Below are 19,171 nucleotides of genomic sequence, written 5' to 3' on the forward strand. Positions count from 1 at the left end.
CACTATAATTCTTTGTGTTTGGTGGATGTGTGGTTTATTTCTTTATCTTTTGTGATTTAAGATTATGGGATGTATTTGTGGATGTGAATGTTGTAATCTTTACATTTTAGCATTGTGTGGTGAATGTTGTAATAGATTAGTTTCTATTTCTCTCATATCCTCTTCAGTTTGAGTTTTTGATACTCACCCATGTTTTTGTAAGGTTCTTGTATTTCCTCGACCAGTCCAAGATTTGTTATGAATTTTCAAAATTTTTCTATTGGTTTACGACCAGTCCTGAAAACTACTCAACCAGTCGTGCAGTGCGCGACTCATTTTTCGGCGAATAATTTGGACTCACACAACTAGTCGTGTGGTGTCTACGACTAGTCAAGTAGGCCACTCGACCTGTCGTGGGACCCACAAGGCCAGTCGTGCAACTGAAAAATCTTAACGCACCAGAATTTTTGAAAATCTGTTTAAATAAGGCCAGTCGTAACTATTCAAAGGCCAGTCGTGCAAACCGATTTTTCACCTATAAATTGTGCTTGAATTTCAGAGTTTTCAATTCATTTTTTATCATTCTTTAGCAATCACTCTGAGGTAATTTTTAAGTATATTCTAGGCTATTTTGTGCATATTTGAGATTCTTTAAAGTAACCCTTGTATTTTGATTTTGATTCTCTATTCCATTCTTATGTTGAAAAGGGATATTTGATTTACCCTTTTATGAGATCAAAATCAAAGCAAAGCCTTTGCTGATTTAATTAAAAATCATCTAGACTTAGAACCCTGTATACTTGTGAGTCTGAACGTTGAACATCTACGTCGTCATCAAGTTAATTCTACTGGGCTGCTTCAGAATCGTCATACAGATAAGTATGTTACTTTTTCTGTAATTCAATTCTATTTGTTTAGTTTGTGAGATTGTTCCCGAAAATCTCCATTTTGGTTTGTCTGAGGTGATCCAGAAAACTTAGAGCGTCGGGTTTTTGAATTGTGTAAGCCCACTTGAAAGACACAATTGTGAAGGTTTAGGTGAACCTTAAAAAACCTATTTTGGATTAGTGAACGTTAATAAGCCGTGGAAGTGGATATTAAGAGTGGAGTAGTTGTGTAGCTGTTGTTTAACAGTTTGTGTACACACAAGAGAACTACTATAATTCTTTGTGTTTGGTGGATGTGTGGTTTATTTCTTTATCTTTTGTGATTTAAGATTGTGGGATGTATTTGTGGATGTGAATGTTGTAATATTTACATTTCAGCATTGTGTGGTGAATGTTGTAATAGATTAGTTTCTATTTCTTTCATATCCTCTTCAGTTTGAGTTTTTGATACTCACCCACGTTCTAGTAAGGTTCTTGAATTTCCTCGACCAGTCCAAGATTTGTTATGAATTTTCAAAATTTTTCTATTGGTCTACGACCAGTCCTGGAAACTGCTTGACCAGTCGTGCAGTGCTCGACTCATTTTCCAGTGAATAATTTGGACTCACATAACTAGTCATGTGGTGTCCACGACCAGTCGAGCAGGCCACTCGACCAGTCGTGGGACCCACAAGGTCAGTCGTGCAACTGAAAATCTTAACGCACCAGAATTTTTGAAAATTTGTTTAGATAAGACCAGTCGTAGCTATTCAAAGGCCAGTCGTGTGAACTGATTTTTCACGTATAAATTGTGCTTGAATTTCGGAGTTTTCTATTCAATTCTTATCATTCTTTAATAATCACTCTCAATTAATTTTGAGTATATTCTAGGCTATTTTGTGCATATTTAAGATTCTTTAAAGTAGCCCTTGTATTTTGACTTTGATTCTCTATTCCATTCTTATGTTGAAAAGGGATATTTGATTTACCCTTTTATGTGATCAAAATCAAAGCAAAGCCTTTGCTGATTTAATTAAAAATCATCTAGACTTAGAACCCTATATACTTGTGAGACTGAACGTTGAACATCTACGTCGTCATCAAGTTAGTTCTACTGGGCTACTTCAGAATCGTCATACAGATAAGTATTTTACTTTTTCTGTAATTCAATTCTATTTGTTTGGGTTGTGAGTTTGTTTCAGAAAATCTCCATTTTGGTTTGTCTGAGGTGATCCAGAAAACTCAGAGCGTCGGGTTTTTGAATTGTGTAAGCCCACATGAAAGACACAATTGTGAAGGTTTTAGGTGAACCTTAAAAAACCTATTTTGGATTAGTGAACATTAATATCTCGTGGAAGTGGATATTAAGAGTGGGTAGCTGTTGTTTAACAATTTGTGTACACACAAGAGAACCACTATAATTCTTTGTGTTTGGTGGATGTGTGGTTTATTTCTTTATCTTTTGTGATTTAAGATTATAGGATGTATTTGTGGATGTGAATGTTGTAATCTTTACATTTCAGCATTGTGTGGTGAATGTTGTAATAGATTAGTTTCTATTTCTTTTATATCCTCTTGATTTTGAGTTTGTAATACTTACCCACGTTCTAGTACGGTTGTCCTGCCATAAACCATTGGTTTTGGGTATTAGGTTGTCCTTAAGTGCTCGACCAGTCGTGCACTGCTCGACTCATTTTCTAGCAAGTAATCTGAATCACACGACCAGTTGGGTGGTGTCCACGACCAGTTGAGCAGGCCACTCGACTAGTCGTGGGACCCATAAGGCCAGTCGTGCAACTGAAAAATCTTATCGCACCAGAATTTTTAAAAATCTGTTTGGATAAGGCCAGTCGTAGCTATTCCAAGGTCAGTCATGTGAACTGATTTTTCACCTATAAATAGTGCTCGGTTTTCAGAGTTTTCTATTCAATTCTTATCATTCTTAAGCAATCACTTTGAGTTAATATTGAGTACATTCTTGGCTATCTTGTGCATATTTAAGATTCTTTAAAGTAGCTCTTGTATTTTGATATTGATTCTCTATTCTATTCTTATGTTGAAAAGAGATATTTGATTTACCCTTTTATGAGATCAAAATGAAAGCAAAGCCCTTGCTAATTTAATTAAAAATCATCTAGACTTGGAACCCTATATACTTATGAGACTGAACGTTGAACATCTACGTCGTCATCAAGTTGGTTCTACCGGGCTTCTTCATAATTGTCATACAGATAAGTATTTTACTTTTTCTATAATTCAATTCCTTTTTGGTTTATGAGATTGTTCCAAAAAACTTAGAGCTTGAGGTTTTTGAATTATGTAAGCCCACTTGAAAGACACAATTGTGAAGGTTTTAGGTGAACCTTAAAAACCTATTTCATAGTGAACGCCAATATCCACTGTGTGAGGTGGATATTAAGAGTGGGTAGCTGTTGTTTAACAATTTGTGTACACACAAGAGAACCACTATAATTCTTTGTGTTTGGTGGATGTGTGGTTTATTTCTTTATCTTTTGTGATTTAAGATTGTAGGATGTATTTGTGGATGTGAATGTTGTAATCTTTACATTTCAGCATTGTGTGGTGAATGTTGTAATAGATTAGTTTCTATTTCTTTTATATCCTCTTCAGTTTGAGTTTTTGATACTCACCCACGTTCTAGTAAGTGCTCCTAACTTGTTTATATTTTCCTCGACCACCAAGATTTGTTACTAATGATTTTTAGTATTTTTCCTTTGGTTAATTGCATTTAATTGGCTATCTGTATCTTTTTCGCTTATATTTTAATTTGGATCTCACCCCTCACAACTATGTCGCTGTAAGTGATCTATTGACTTGTCAAGCAGGCCACTCCACCAATCGTGGGACCCACAAGGCGAGTCGTGTACTGCAACTGAAAAATCTTAACGCACCAGAATTTTTGAAAAATTTGTTTAGATAAGGCCAGACCTTTTAATGTGGCCAAAATGCAACCGATTTTAAGAGATCCGCACTAGAACTGGAATTGAAATTTTAAATCAATTATCATTCTTGAGCAATCACTCTAAGTTAATTTTGAGTACATTCTAGGCTATTTTGTGCATATTATAAGATTCTTTAAAGTAGCTCTTGTATTTTGATTTTGATTCTCTAAATTCCATTCTTTATGTTTGAAACAGGTGATATTTGATTTACTCCTTTTATGAGATCAAAATGGCAATTTATGCATAAGCCTTTGCTAAATTTAAATCTAAAAATCATTTAGAACCCTTTCATAAGTGAGTTTGGACATTGAACATCTATATTGAACATCTACTTCGAATTGGTTCTACTAGGCTTCATCAAAGAAGAATATCTAGATAAGTATATTTGCATTTTTATAAATCTCTCTTTAGTTTTTGAGGTTGTGCCAGAAAATCTCCATTTTGGTTTGTCTGAGGTGATCCAGAAAACTCAGAGCGTCGGGTTTTTGAATTGTGTAAGCCCACTTGAAAGACACAATTGTGAAGGTTTTAGGTGAACCTTGAAAAACCTATTTTGGATTAGTGAACGTTAATATCCCATGGAAGTGGATATTAAGAGTGGAGTAGTTGTGTAGCTATTGTTTAACAGTTTGTGTACACACAAGAGAACCACTATAATTCTTTGTGTTTATTGGATGTGTGGTTTATTTCTTTATCTTTTGTGATTTAAGATTGTGGGAAGTATTTGTAGATGTGAATGTTGTAATCTTTGCATTTCAGCATTGTGTGGTGAATGTTGTAATAAATTAGTTTCTATTTCTTTCATATCCTCTTCAGTTTGAGTTTTTCATACTCACCCACGTTCTAATAAGGTTGTCCTGCCATAAACCATTGGTTTTTAGTGTTAGTTTGTCCTTAGAACCAAGTTTGTATCAACCTCTCAATACTTGATTTTTGAGGTTATTATTTCCTTTGGTTAATTGCATTTAATTGGCTATCTTATTATCTTTATTTCGCTTATTATTTTTAATTTAGCATTGTCCTATTCACCCCCCTTCTAGGACATATTGCTCGGCCTTTTCAATGATGGATCTATTGCCTCTTCCTGAGCAACGTGGCATTCAAGAGGAAAGGCAGGAAAGCGACGTAAATATGGATGATATTTTTGATGAATTAGAAGAATAAGCAGAAGATTCATACTATAAACATTCTAATTTCTATTAGAGCAGAGGATGGATGCTCTGCATGTGTCTCATGAATCTCTTGCTCAAAATCAAAAAATAAATATGAAGTATATGAAGAAGTACTTCCATTGCTTTAGCAAGAATTTGAAGATAATTGATCCTGAGATGCCAGCTCCAACATCTTCTGAGTTTGAATGATTTTTGAACAAATGTGGTCTGTAATAACTTTATATTTGGTTTGGTGTGGCACAACTTAATATTATTCTCTTTATGTGCTTGGTACTTATTATGTTCTATTGCTTAAAAAGTTTATTCTCTTTATGTGCTTTATTAATCTACCTATGAGTTGCTTTCTTTGCTTAAATCTTCCTTTGTCAACTTGTGACGAAAATGGGGAGAATGATTTATTGATTGATGAGATTATGATGCATAGACAAAATATATAAAATAATAATAATAATAATTCTTAATCTTATGCATGGATATATCTAGTGTATGCATTTGGAAAACAACTTGAGTATACTTCTCAGGGGGAGCAACAAGTGGTGTGTAGATTTGATCTTAAAAAATATTTTGTTTTAAAGCTTTAAGTTGATGGTTGAGTCCATGTGTTTAATGTAATTATGTATGATGTGATGTGTATGCGTTTTTTGTCACGAAATTGACAAAGGGGTAGATTGTAAGTGCTTGTATTCAAAACACACATGTAGTTGTCAAATTTTGTAAACAAAATGCTGGTTAAATCTTCAACACACTTCAGTCCTCTATCACACTTCATGAAGAGTGGCTCAATATCACAAGAATAGAAGATTCGGTATAGTTACAAGTGAAAGATGTGAAAGATCAATATGTATGCCAACCATCAGGTAAAATGACCCTAGGTAAAGACCTTAGGTTAGAGGTTTTTTAACATGGCCCTTATATGCTTGAATGTATAAAATTTCTAGTGTAAAATTGCTGATGTTCGGTCAATCCAACCTCTAGTCCGACTAGCCTAACCTCAGCCTCGGCCAAGTTTACAGCAACAATAAATTGAAAAACCTATTGCAAGTTCGGCCAGCCCGACTTTGGGTTCGGCTAGCCGAACTTGGCTTAGGTCAGCACGAAGGTGTCTCTGGTCAAGTTTCCAACAATGGAAAATTTTAGATTTTAAGGGGATTCGGCCAACCAAGCCATGTATTTAGCCAGACGAATTTTTGCTCGGGCTAGCCAATTTTTTTATATATCTGATCTCGCGAAATTTGTTAGTCATTGGAACAGTATCATTGAAATTCGGCCAGCCGAAGCTATTTTTAGGCTGACCGAATTTCTAAATCCTTTGGATATAAATAGAGATTTTCTCTCATTATTTTCATATACGAAAAAGTGTGATAAATCATCCTCAAGCAGAGAGAGAAGCTTAGGTCCTTCCAAAGCTAATTGTGTGGTAATTCTTACTTTATTTTAGCTTATTCAATTTCCTTTCTCAAGTTAGTTTTAAATTCAATTAAAGAGTAAAATATACTTTACTCGAGAATAGAGAATTGAATTCGCAACTATTAGGGTTTTTATTCTTTGAGAAATATTAGATCCCTAGATCCTTTCTAGTTAAGCATACATTGATTCATCATCATCAAAGAAAGATGATTGTTGCATTGATAGAAGCCTCGACTTCATCAAGTATATTCATATCGACATTTCGTCATCTGAAGATAAGTATTTATTTCATTTTATTACTTTATTTAGGTTTGTTGAGATAGCCTAGAAATCTCAATGGGTTGATTGTTGGTTAACCCATGAAAATCATTAAGAGGTTTTATTATGGTAAGCTTGTGAAAATCACAAAACTGTAAGAATTTGTTAAGGTGAACCTATGAAAACCTTGACAATAGTGGAAAGCCAAAATTACATGGGTAGTAATTTTGGGACTGAGTAGGTGTGTATTTAACACTGAACGATTACAATTCTCTGTGTATTTGTGGTGATTGTTTTATCTTATTCTCTGCCTTTACTATTTTGAAAGATTGATGTCAATGATGTCGTGAAATAAGGTTGTCCTGCCTAAAGTTTTCAGTGAAGGTTGTTCTACAAATTAATTGGAATCAAGGTTTTAATACTTTGTGCGATTGAGAATATATTTCATGATATTGATAGCTCATCTATAACAAATCTTCTCTACATATACGAAAGAGTGGTTTCTTGGAAATTTGGTGAGAAATAGATAGAGCCTTGTGTTTGTGAGTAACTATAGTTAATACCCTAATTCCCAACACTCTCTTTCCTATGGAGTTCCTCATTTAATCCATGTCTTGAAGACATTTATTGAAGCATTCAATGATTGGATTGAAGAATGAACTCTAGCATTCATTAATGTTATAGCAACCACACTTATTAGTAAATCCTTTATGCTGGACTGCATTGAATGCTCAGCCATGGGAATCCTTAACTAGATCTTAAAGATTCATCAATATCAAGTTAGGATTCACCAAACCCTTAACCTAAAACCTTATTATCTCCAACAACACATAAGCATACGGTTGCGGTACAAGGGAGCTGACAATGTTTCATGATTCGAGAAGATCTTCAACAAGGTACTTAATGGGGATCATCCACTTTAGGCAAGAAAGTATTTTTAATTCCATTGTGTTTGGAAACCATTCCTTCTATATGATTGGATTTCGGAGTTTGAAATACCAAACTCGCCAAGACGTTATCTAGACCTCTGATGGGAGAGTACGTTTTTTATTGTCGATTGGGAACCTCGTGGGGTAGTCCACCACGAGAAAATCTACCATGGTGGTGTATTGAGTATGAAATATTACATAATTTCCCTTTGTTATACCTTAGTTTAATGAACATGGATGCGCTTAATCGATCTAATTATAAATGTTTTCTTTTGCTAGGTTATTTTGAGAGCTAAGGAGAAAATGATACTTAAAATGATGATTTAATGCTCAAATGATTACCAAGTGGAAGATTGGATCTATGGAGGTTATCACTGAAGAATTTAAACACCAAAGATCCAAGGAAACCGAGTAAGGAAGGAAGAAAATCGAAGATTAAAAGTGAAGAAATCAAAAAGTGCAAAAATCGGCATTTCAATGATATCGATGACACCTCCGATGCCATCAAAGTAAGTTCGATGTCATCAAAGCCACCTTCGATCCCATTGCAAAAATCAGGAAAGACTTCAATTTATTGCTAGACATATTCATACACTCTTTAATGCCATCAAAGGAGTGATCGATTCCATCATTCGATGCAATCAAAGGAGGTTCGATGCCATCGAGAAAACCCACAAATTTGAGAGTTCATTACTGTACAATTTCATGTTTTCATCCAAAATCTTTGATGGGATTTTAATGCTATCGAAGGTGTGTAAGTGCTTATACTTAAGCACAATTAAGATTGTCAAATTTCTTAGTCCTAAAAGGAGCACAAGCACTCATGAAGATACACTTCGACAACTCATGAAGACCTCATAAAGACTCAATCAACATCTCAAGGAAGATTCAACATCTCAAGCCTTTAAAGCGCCTTACTTGGTTTGAAGATCGGAATACTTTGTATGTGTCAACCATTAGGTGGTATTACCTTAGATTGACCCTATGTTAGGTGTATTTTACATACTATCACGATAACATATTATTCCAAGTAAAATACACTAGAGTTAGGCCAACCCGACTTCAGGTTCGGCCAGCTTAACTACCTTTGGCCAACCCAACACTATTTGGGCAAGTATATAGAAATATATATATTTTTTCAGAGCAAGTTCGGCCAGCCCAACTTGTCCACTCGTCCAGGCCGAAGGATGTTCGGGCAAGTTTCCATCTAGTAAAGATTTTGGATCTCATTGAGATTTGGCCAGCCGAACCATGTATTCGGCCAACTGAAGTTTTGAAAGATTTCATCTCGAGAAATTCGAAGATCCATTGGAACACAATCGTTGGAATTCGGCTAGCCAAACTTAAAATCGAGCTAGTTGAATTTCTAATTCCTTTGGCTATAAATAGAGGCTTTCTCTCACTCTTTCATAGAATGAAAAATACAAATCCATCTTCTTAAGAAAAGAGTGAAAGTCCAGGCTTCCTTAAGCTATTTGAGTGGTAATTCTTATATTTGATTTAGCTAATTCTATTCTTTTTCTCAAGTTTGTTTAAACTTTTTTAATTAAGTAATCCATACTCTACTTGAGATTTAGATAATCAAATTTGCAGTATTAGGGTATTTTTCGTTTAATTGAAAATATATTAGATCCCTATATTATTTTTAGGTTGAACACATACACGGCTTCATCTATATCCCAAGAAAGAAGATCACTACATTCAAGCTATAGTTACATCTTCGCTAATTGAAGATAAGTACTGTTTTACTTTCATTTTTATTTGGATTTTTCTAAGATAGCCCTGAAATCTCAGAAGGGTTGTTTTGTGGTGAGCCCGTGAAAATCACAAAATGGGTTTTGTTGTAGCAAGCCCGTGAAAATCACATTATGGGTTTTGTTGTGATAAGCCCGTGAAAATCACATTGTGGGTTTTGTTGTGATAAGCCCGTGAAAATCACATTGTGGTTTTATTGTGATAACCCCGTGAAAATCACATAGACTGTATAATGTTGTTAAGGTGAACCTATGAAAACCTTGAATAGTGAAAGCTAAAATTATGAATGTAGTAATTTTGAGAGTGAAGTAGGTGTGGAGTTAAGCACCGAACCACTCTAATTCATTGCGCATTATGGTGATTAATTTATTCTTTATATGCTTTCTTTGTAATTAATTGTCTCTTGAAAAGTTTGATATTTTGATTTCAAAGACGTCGTGAAATAAGGTTGTCCTACCTAAATCTTTTAGGTAAAGGTTGTCCTATGAACTATTTGATATCAAGAATTCAATACTCTAAGCAATTGAGTATATTTGTTTTATTATTCCGCATTATATCGAAATATTTTGTATTATCTTATTCACCCCCCTCTAAGACATCTATAGCTCATCCTTTCAAAGTGACATCGAAGGTGCAATAGCTACGTAAATTCAAGGTTAGTTCGAAGTTGGTGCGATTGAAAGCTATATAAAGGGATGTTTCTTGCTTTTCTATATATGAATTAGGGTAGAAGGAGTAGAGCAAGGATTTGTGGAGCTTCAAGGAGTCCCCCCATCTCTTCAATCCTTCTGTTCTAGTTAGTTTTTATATCTTTTATGTTTGAATTTTAGTTCAATCATGTCTATGGTTGGCTAATCTCTTAACTAGAGCTAAAAGGTGAAGCTTATAGTTCTTCTTAATGTTTAGTTTACTTTAATTCAAGTTATTTGGTTTCTATGTTGAATAATTCATTAATATTTTATTTGAATGAAGGAGTCCTTTGTCGACTCTGGGCACTTTGGATGCTTAGGAAGACTATGAATATGTTCTTACATGTTTTGCAATAATTTGATCTATAAAATCAATTGATCTATAATTAACTCTGGACATGATAGATGCTTTGAATTCACTGTGATCAATACGTTGATGCTTTATGAGGTAGCTAATTCAATGAAAGTTCAGATCTGTTTTAATGCATGAATGATTAATTAATGCTCTATTATCCAATTGCATAGAATAGGACTTTGATTCGAGTTGAGTTATCTGATTGAATCAAGTATATTAATGTTAAGAAAATTATATGTGGATCCTTAGCACTCTAGTACTTTTATCTTTGATAGTTTTATTCCATAATTACTCTTTAAATCGAATTTCATTGGTTAGAATAGTTCTAGTTCTAGCTCTAAAATATTCTAGAAATCACATAAATAACAAGTCCCTGTGGGTACGACCTCGGTCTCACCGAGTTATTACTACTAAGCAGCCATGCAATTGGGGTTGTCCGAACATGGTGACCTGGTTAGGGTATTCCCCCACTGTCACCAATAAAAGGATGCTCCCTTTTGAGGTCACCTTCTCTCTTATAAATCCAAGTAAAGGGGTCCGCACAGGTCATAGTCTCGATTTCCCTAATCACATCTTGTTGAAAGCGGTTGTGAACAGAATATCAGTTGAGCTGCCCATATCGACCAACATCCTGTGCACCTTGTGGTTGGCGATGGCCATGACAACCACAAGTGAGTCATTGTAGGGGTGTTGTATCCCCCTAGACTCCTCCTATGTAAAGGTGATCGCACATGAGTCTATCATGGGTTCTTTCCTAAGGTAATCGGTAAGGTTTACTTGGTGGACCTTGTCGGTGGATCTCACACTTCGTGCTCGGTTTGAGTCACCACCTCCAGCGGGTCAACTAAAGATGGTGTGGATCTCACCGATTGGCTCGTTGTCACTACGCTCCTCATATTGTTCCTATTGGGGAGTTGATCTGTCTTCTCTGCACCTAGCAACAAATTCACCCAGATAGCCCCTCTGAATGAGAGACTCGATATCCTTCTTGAGATCAAAGCAGTTGAATATATTGTGACCATGGTCACGATGGAAGTGACAGTATTTATTCATATCCCTTTTTTCCTAGGTTGGCCCTCATCTTGTTTGACCACTTCAAGATTCTCTTCTCTTTGAATTTCATGAGCACCTGCTCTAGCGTGGTGTTCAATGGAGTGTACTGGTTGAACTGGCTATCTAGAACTTGATTAGCTCAGCCAGTGCCACTTTGGTCGTCATCTCTTCTTCTACTTCTAGAGTTCGTGTTGGTCCCTCCTTAGTCCCCTTCCTCTTCATGTCTTTTACCGAGCTACTCCCACCTCGGTTATCCTTTATGGCGCAGAAAAACTCCTTGGCATTGGTACATTTTTTAGCTCAGTTCAAGAGGTAAGTGAAGGTTGTCGAGGGGTTCTTTCTGATTGAAAAGAGGAACTTCCTTTGCTTGAGCCCAGCCATCATGGTTGTGAGAGCAACCTGGTCGAAATAGCCATATACTTGGATGAAATCTGCATTAAACCGGACGATTTAATCATTTAGTGGTTCATCCTTCTAGGTTACCGTGAGGAGGTGGTTTCTGACTTCCTCATATCCTTGCCCTCGATGAATTGGGTAGCGAAGGCCTTACTGAGCTGAGCAAACGAGCCAATGGATTTTGGCTTCAAGTTTCTATACCACTTTTGAGCTGCCCTGGATAGTATCAAGGAGAATGTCCTACACATCACGGGTCTAGAAGAGTCGTGTAGTTCCATCCATACTCTAAATGATTCCAAGTGCTCAATCGGGTCTCCTGAACTCAAGTATGGTGATATTTGGGGCATCCAAAACCTAGGCGGTGGCTGGACTGTATGATGTCGTATGTAAATGGAGGTTTAGTCTGCTCAAGGAGGGCATATATAGATGTTGGAGATTGTGCTCGGTAAACCTTTTGGATGTTACGGATCTGGTCTCGGATCTCTCTGATTTCTGCCCCCAAGGGGGCCTCACTTTATACCATAACTTTTGAGGCCTTCCCCCGAGTTTTTCGTCTCTAGTCCAATGTATGGTGTGGGTTTAACTTGACAAGGTCAGTAGTTGCAAGGGTTTGCATTGGGGCGATGAGGCTTCCCTGAGCTCCAACCTACCCTTGGTGCGGCTCAGGGTGCGACTGGATTGGGCGAGACTGCTTGATTGCCGCTTTAGCCTGCTTGCACTGATTGATCAAGGAACCCTAATGCCTTTCTAGCTACCTCATGATACAGTCTACGTTGTCGGTCAATGCCCTCACTTGGTTCTCGAGGGAGATAAGCTGACTATCTCGGTTTTGAGATTTATGTACCACTATTTGTGAGGGTGATTGGAACTAGGGTAGTGACTGTGAGGCCTTAGCCTCACCGAACTGAGCTCGGTGGGAGGATTCGGCTGCAGCGGGAGCTTCCCCTTTTCTCTTGGCCATCAAGGGAAGAACAAGTGGTAGCTCAAGTTGTAGATGGTGAGAACTTGTCTTTGTTGTCATTTCCATAGACGGCGCCAATCTGTTGTCACCGAATTTTGGGCTAACATATGTAATCGGTCGTGGAGGTATGCCCATCGATGGACCTGCAAGAACAATGGAGATATGGACAAGGGAGGGTATCAGTAACCAGTTGTGGACCCTCCAATGCCTAAGTTATGTTGATAAATTTGGATCAAGGACTGGAATGTGGGTTTAGAGCTTACCTCTTCTTGTTTAAGGTAGCTATATTTATAGGGTCCTTAGGCGGTTCTGAAACTGTCGTTTTTTTAATGCGATACATTGGAGAGTCCCTATTTAGGTAGGAAACTGCTCCCGAAACTATCATCGAGCGCACCTCGGTCGGCCCTTCTTTTCCAAATTTGATGCGTAATTCCCTCCAGGTTACTCATTTCTTGGCAGTGGTCGTCAGGTCAGCTTGGATCTCGAGCTCCTTGCCTTACAGGTCCTTCGTTCATGTTGTAAATGTTCTTGGTGAGGCGAATCCTCCCCCACCGATCTCTATCTTCAGATAGCTCAGCTCGGGGGTTCATCCTTTCATAGGAAGAGTTGCTCATCTTCAAGCCCCGTGTTTGAAGCTCGGCTTAAAAACCTGTCCTGAGCCTTAAACCACATCGGTTCAAATTTTATTGTAGTTAGTCGATCATTCTTCCCATATGAGGACCAGTTCGATCTTCCCCACAACAGTGGACAAGAGAGATGGGAAAGTAAAACCACAGCGGGTTAGAGTTAGGACGTGGCTAATGAAATTGGTTTTGAAAAGAAAATGAGCTTTTACTCCCGCAAATGCTCAATTTCAATCTCGGGGAAAGGTTCTTAATAGAGTCCCCATTAATTGACCTGCCCGTGGCCTCACCTTTTTTTTTTTTTTCTTTTTTTTTTTCTTTCTTCCTTTCTGTTAGCTAGTTAGTACACCCCCACTAGGGATCGATACCAAGACTTTAGTGAAACGAGGTATCTTTCACACAGTCTACCACTTGGTCTAGATTGTACATGGATAGGTGGTCTTTCCCGCACCAACACCACCCCGGTGATGTGGTGATGTGTTGGAAGCAGTGGCGCCCACCGTGATGTATCTGTTCTATATTAACACCATCTATCAGTTTGCCACACGAACCTAAAAATGAAGCAGATCTAAAGCTCAAGTGGACCGTGACCATACCACAGGAAACAGTGGGGATCATCCACAGTTGAAACTTTCCTAATCATTCAAAACTTTTTTTGCCCAAAAAAATAATTAATGGTGGGTGTTCAATCACCCCCTGTTTCTTGTTTCTTGTGGCGTGGTTCACTTTGAGCTTCATATCTACTTTAGTTTTGGTTTCATGTAGGAAATTATCCAGCAAAACAGATGAACACGTGAATATAAAACACATACATCACAGTGGCCACACTGCCCAACACATCACACAACGTCGCTGGGGTGGTGCGTCCCACATGATTGCGGTCGGGATGCTATCTTATTGATCCACATCATTTAAGTTCAGGGAATTCCCATAACGAGTGGTGTAGGAAACCATGGCTCCCTTTCATATGGATGGGGATTTCCTGCTAAAGCCTTTCCCCGAAGTTGCTGCGCTGGAAACGTAGGTATGGCCCACCGTGATGTTTGTAAGAAATTCATCGTGTTCAATCGTTCAATGAGATTATTTCGTAACATGAGACCAAAAGTGTGCACGATCCTAGACTCAAGTGAGCCACAAATTAGGGCCCGTTTGTTTTTCTAAATACACAGTAAATGAGCTGAAAATTAATTACGGCTGCTTGAAAAAAGAGGGAACGCGGCTCTAATTTTGCCTCGAAAAACGTGGCACAAAATATTGTTATTTGAAAGAAATTACAGTGGTAAATTTTGTAAAGGCCATCTTAATCCATGTGTTTGATCCACACCGTCTATTTATTCTAGGTGTTCATTTTAAAGCATGAGCCAAAACATGAGGTAGATACAAGGCTTATGTGGACCACACCATAGGAAATAGGTGAAAATGAACGCCTACCTGTAATAGTTAGAATGAGCCTACAAATCACAGGGATGCATACCTGCCATCCAAACCGTTCATAATGTCATACAGATATGGATGAAGGGAAAACACAAAAATAACCTTAATCCAAAACTTCTGATGGCCCCTTAGAAGAAATGAATGGTAAGTTTTCAATTTCCCCTATTTCGTGGGGTGTGGTCCACTTGAGCTTTGGATTTGCCTCATTTTTGGGTTAATTCCTTAAAATGAGAGGGAAAAAAGAATGGACGGCATGGATCAAGCACACACATAACAGTGAGCCCTACTAAAATATCTTCCTTTCATGGGTTTCAACCCACCGTCAACGTAAGTAACTGGTCCCTTCCCAAACGTAAATAATATTACTGATTCACACCCCGTTTACACCCCGTTTACCCCATGAAACGTCCGTAGGTCCATACATATGTTTACATGTCATCCATATCATCCATGAGGTCATTCTTATTGGGATGAACTGAAAATACAAACTTCTTTATTCCCATGAATATTCAACAGTGGACCCTCAATCTTCACGTTTTTGGCTCACTTGAGCAGTGGATCTCGCTAAGTTTTGGCCTCCTGTTCTAAAATGAGCTGACAAAACAGATGAACAGTGTGGATTTCTCACAAACATGGCTGTGCCCCCATGTTCTCAGCACCCACAACTTTCCGCCAAAAGGCATAACATAAAGTTCCTGCTCTTGAAACATAGGGGAGAGAAATTCACCCTGTTCATCCCCACTCTGAGATCGTTTTAGGACATGAGAACAAAAGTGCGTATAATCCAAGACTCAAGTAGGCCACACTAAAGGAAAAGGGTGCTTAGGGAAATTTCTATCATTAAAACCTCCATGGGCCGACAGCAATGTTTACATGTCATCCACACCATTCATAATGTCATTCCTGCTAGGATGAATTGAAAACAAAAATATTATCCTGATTCAAAACTTCTTAAGCACTACTAATATTTTAACCGTGGAAGTTCAATCCTCACGTTTTTGGCTCACTTGAGAATTGGATGGGCCAGTTTTGGCTGGTGTACCACACACCACCGACCATGGAGCGGATCGGCGGGTGTATCACACACCAACGACCTGGCTGACGTGGGTTCGTGTGAAGCTCTAAGTTGCACCAACGGCTCAAAGGAGATCAAAGTTACATGAGCTCCGTAACGATGTATTATATTTCCAGATTGTTCATCCATGGGTGAGATCATATTAAAGCATGAGCCTAGAAATAGTCATATCCAAAGCTCGAGCGGACCACACCAGAAATAGCAGTGGAATAATGATTCTCACCCTTAAAAAAATTATGAGGCTCATGATAACATATATCCTCCATCCAATCTGTTCATAAGATAACACAGATATATATGAAGAGGAGAAACAAATACGCTATTGATACAAAACTTCCCTGATCCCAAAAGGATTTCAATGGTAGACGTTCAATCGTCACTACTTTTTGCAGTGTGGTCCACTTGATCTTTTGATCTGTCTTATTTTTCGTCTCAAGCCTTATGACGAGCTCGCTAAATGGACGGACGGTTTGGATATAACACATACCTCATGATAGGACCCACGGAATTTGGTGACGTCAACATACCAGCCACGTCGGTTGGTGTGTGTTACACCAGCCAATCAGCTACCTCAAACCTTGGGGCATTTTATTTACCTGTCTCATCACAAGAAATTATCAGTTGGACAGGTGCTTTCCCAGAAGGTGATTTGGAATTGCTTCCCCGTATTCTATGATAAAATTCTTTATATGGAAGTTGCTGCACCCAATCCTTTTGCAAGTACGAAATCGGTAAGACGACTCCGGTCATCTACTACTTTCGTGTTGAAGCAGTGAAAAGAGCAAAGTCAAGAGATTTTAATTTGCACGGATGAGAACTGTACACACGACATTACAAATAGAAGGTCAAAAACTTGTGTGTTTTTCAAAACAAGAAAAAGCATTGTGCGTAGACATCTGCCACGCCACGAAAGCCGCAAGTTCTGAATTTTGCACCATATGTGGACGTAAGACTAGAAAGCCCTTGAAAACTACAATCAAATGGATATTCATTGAAAAGATGAACAAACGAAGTTATCAATGTCCCTTAAACCTTTTCAATGACACATGAAATGACTTGTCATCAATTCAAACCGTTCATTCATTTATATAATTAGGAGCAAGTTCACTGTGCAAGGCATTACACCCATTTAAAAAACCCAAAACTTTGAATTGGCCGATTTGCTACGACTGTCTATTGTCTACCAGAAATAGATCACATGGTTAAAATCAGCAACCAAATTGCTACTTCAGAAATCATGGGAAATATAAAGTGGGATGTATTTAGCAGATGTTTCAAGATGATGACCGGACCTATTTTGTTTCACCATTTAATCTTGACTGTCCGTTTTCATGTTATTGATCAAAAGCTTAAGATCACCCGATGGCATGATTTTTGTACTATGGCTTGCTCCTAATTAAAATGAATGAATGAATGGTCTGGATTGAAAAAAAAGGTCACATCATGTGCCATTTAAAAGGATTGGGTAGGTTGCCTATCTCCCATAAAGGTAGGGACTTCGACTAAATAAAATAAGTTCAATCATCATCTTGAAACATCTGCTAGATATATTCGATTCCGTATTGCTTATGATTCATAAGTAGCACTTTGGTTTGAAGATCCGGGCTTGGTCCACCTCGTGATAGGCATAGGCAAGAGGCTGAGCCCAGGCTTAAAAATCAAACCCGTGTTTAAAAAGGGTCAAGCTTGGACATAGATGTCCGAAGGCCCATATGCTCAACCCAGCCTGCTAGGGTTCCATTTCATTCAAATACACAAATGCCTCTTCTTGAAAATTGTCTGCAAGACGCTTTTCTACTTCCCCTTTTCTGGCATTTTCTTCAATTTTATATTGCTTCGATTGGAAACCCACCTTTAAACACTAATTTCTCTTCAACTACCTCATAAACTCATTTAGATTCTCAGCAGAAAGAGCAATTGTCACATCGAAAACCCTCACCCATAGGAAACCCCCTCGCTCAATATCTCCCTCGCGCGCCCACGTTTCTAGGAGCCATACACATGCTGGTTCATCCTCGTCAACCCTTCTTATTAAGGCATCTCTCTCTCACTCTCTCTGAAAAGACCCAACAAAGGTAAAAAAATCGGACATGGATTTTGAGGCATGTGATTTGGTTTTATCTGGTGGCTTTGATCATTGACTCTACAATAAGAAAATCAATCCTCTCTCTCTCTCTCTCAAGATGAAATTAGGTCAGGCTTGAACTCAGGCTGTGTCACGCCTGAAGCCAAGCACCCGGGTATACTTGACCTTAATACTGCACCAAGGGATGGGACCTAGTGTTCTAGGTTTGCAAGTCCATCATTCTAGGGATTTAAACATCATATGCATAAAGAACATCATCATTCCAATTTCATTCCATAAAATGATAAATTGTTCAACTAAGCTTCCACACTTATTATAAAAATTTCAAATTCAAACTTAATTAAAATAAAGCTTGAATTAATACAAAAACAATAAATATCATGATCTAAATCGTTAGATTCTGGCTCAAACCTATAAGTCATTAACAAAACAATCCAATTGTAAAAAATAAAAAATAAATTTAATTTAATTTAATTTAATTTATAAAAAAAAAAAAAAAAAAAAAAAAAAAAAAAAAAAAAAAAAAACTATGAGTATGCAAAAATAATGAAAATAATGAATGGATGAATGCTGCAAGGCATAAAGGGTTCACCACAATAATTGGTACAATTTTTCATTAAACACTAAGGCCGCTTTACACCAGCTAGCCTTGTAATATCCCGGATATTTTATATTCAAATTTGTTGTTTGAATTTTGGTGGCTAACTTTGATCTTCTTCAACCTTATTTTATATTTAGTTGTTGATGCATAGGTTTTATTTTGAAATTTTTACTTCTTTTTTTTTTTGTTTATTTTCACAAATACCCCAAGTGACAATCTTTAATAAATTTTAGCCAATGCACTTGATCTTTTACCGATCCGACCCTTTGAGATGAGAGTAACCTTTGACCTTGTAATCCGTTGATTCATATAATATAGTAGGTCACACCATCATGGTAAGCCAACCCCTAGAGCATTGTATCAGTCCATGTACTTAATAATTCAATGAACTAAACCAATTTGTTTAGTCTTTGACTTCATATGAACTTTTCCTATGTTGAAATATCGATCCAATGACCGTGTCGTGAGACACTCTTCACTTTAGTAACCCAAGTGCATTTTAAGACATACACACTTTGAACTACATAACTTCATGTATATTTAACCATTTACAATTTCTTCCGACAACA

Source organism: Magnolia sinica, chromosome 10, assembly GCF_029962835.1.
Source record: "Magnolia sinica isolate HGM2019 chromosome 10, MsV1, whole genome shotgun sequence".
NCBI classification, from domain to species: Eukaryota; Viridiplantae; Streptophyta; class Magnoliopsida; order Magnoliales; family Magnoliaceae; genus Magnolia; species Magnolia sinica.